A 2,002-nucleotide genomic window follows, 5' to 3' on the forward strand; every position below is an offset into this window, starting at 1 on the left:
CCCCTTTTTTTGGCCTCCAAAGATTTCAACATTTTTGCAGGCCTAAGATGCATTTTAAAGCCTTTTTTGGGCTGCTTAAATATTCTTAACTTTCAGGGGTGTAGGTTGCATTTTTCGTGCCAAAATTATTTTTGGAAACTTCAGTGGTCTAGGATGCGGGTTAATGCCCCTTTGAGGCTGCAAATGTTTTTGGGACATTCAGAGCTCTGTGACGCAGGTTTTGGGCCACCAACATTTTCTGGACTTTAGGGGGTTTAAGATACCTGTAAACACCTTTTTTGGGCCTCCAAAGTTTTCTAAATCTTTGCATGCCTAAGATGCGGTTAAGGCCTTTTTTGGGCTGCGAAGATATTCTTAACTTTCAGGGGTGTAGGATGCATTTTTCGTGCCAAAATAATTTTTGGAAACTTCAGTGGTGTAGGATGCGGGTTAATGCCCCTTTGAGGCTGCAAATGTTTTTGGGACATTCAGAGCTCTCTGATGCAGGTTTTGGGCCACCAACATTTTCTGGACTTTAGGGGGTTTAAGATGCCTGTAAACACCTTTTTTGGCCCTCCAAATTTTTCTAAATTTTTGCAGGCCTAAGATGCGGTTAAGCCCTTTTTTGGACTGCAAACATATTCTGAACTTTCAGGGCTGTAGGATGCATTTTTCGTGCCAAACTTATTTTTTGAATTTCAGTGGTCTAGGATGTGGGTTAAGGCCCCTTTGAGGCTGCAAATGTTTCTGGGACATTCAGAGCTCTCTGACCCCGTTTTTAGACCACCTTCATTTTCTGGACTTTAGGGGGTCTGGGATGCCTGTAAATCCCTTTTTTGGGCCTCCAAAGATTTCAACATTTTTGCAGGCCTAAGATGCATTTAAAGCCTTTTTTGGGCTGCTAACATATTCTTAACTTTCAGGGGTGTGGGATGCATTTTTCGTGATAAAAATAGTTTTGGCAATTTCAGTGGTCTGGGATGTGGGTTAATGCCCCTTTTAGGCTTCAAATGTGTTTGGGACATTCAGAGCACTCTGACACAGTTTTTGGGCCACAAACATATTCTGGACTTTAGAGGGTCTAGGATGCCTGTAAACCCCTTTTTTGGGCCTCCAAAGTTTTCTACATTTTTGCAGGCCTAAATGAATTTTAAGGCCTTTTTTTGGGCTGCTAACATATTCTGAACTTTCACGGATGTAAGATGCATTTTAAGTGGAAAAAATATTTTTGGGAATTTCAGTGGTCTAGGATGCGGGTTAATGCCCCTTTTAGGCTCCAAATGTTTTTGGGACATTCTGAGCTCTCTGACGCAGTTTTCTGGCCACCAAAATGTTCTGGTCTTTAGTGGGTCTAGGATGCTGTAAACCCCTTTTTTGGGCCTCCAAAGTTTTCTAAATTGTTGCAGGCCTAAGATGCGGTTAAGGCCTTTTTTGGACTGCTAAGATATTCTGAACTTTCAGGGCTGTAGAATGCATTTTTTGAGCCAAAATTATTTTTTGAATTTCAGTGGTCTAGGATGTGGGTTAATACCCCTTTGAGGCTACAGATGTTTCTGGGACATTCAGAGCTCCCTGACCCCGTTTTTAGACTACCTTCATTTTCTGGACTGTAGGGGGTCTAGGATGCCTGTAAACCCCTTTTTTGGGCCTCCAAAGATTTCAACATTTTTGCAGGCCTAAGATGCATTTTAAAGCCTTTTTTGGGCTGCTAACATATTCTTAACTTTCAGGGGTGTGGGATGCATTTTTCGTGATAAAAATATTTTTGGGAATTTCAGTGGTCTAGGATGCGGGTGTTTGGGACATTCAGAGCTCTCTGACACAGTTTTTGGGTGCCAACATTTTCTGGACTTTAGGGGGTCTAGAATGCCTGTATACCCCTTTTTTGGGCCTCCAAAGTTTTCTACATTTTTGCAGGCCTGAAATGCATTTTAAGGCCTTTTTTGGGCTGCTAACATATTCTGAACTTTCACGGATGTAAGATGCATTTTTCGTGGAAAAAATATTTTTGGGAATTTCAGTG

The sequence above is a fragment of the Ambystoma mexicanum genome, chromosome 5q, assembly GCF_040938575.1.
Source record: "Ambystoma mexicanum isolate Mex_15411 chromosome 5q, UKY_AmexF1_1, whole genome shotgun sequence".
Lineage (NCBI taxonomy): Eukaryota > Metazoa > Chordata > Amphibia > Caudata > Ambystomatidae > Ambystoma > Ambystoma mexicanum.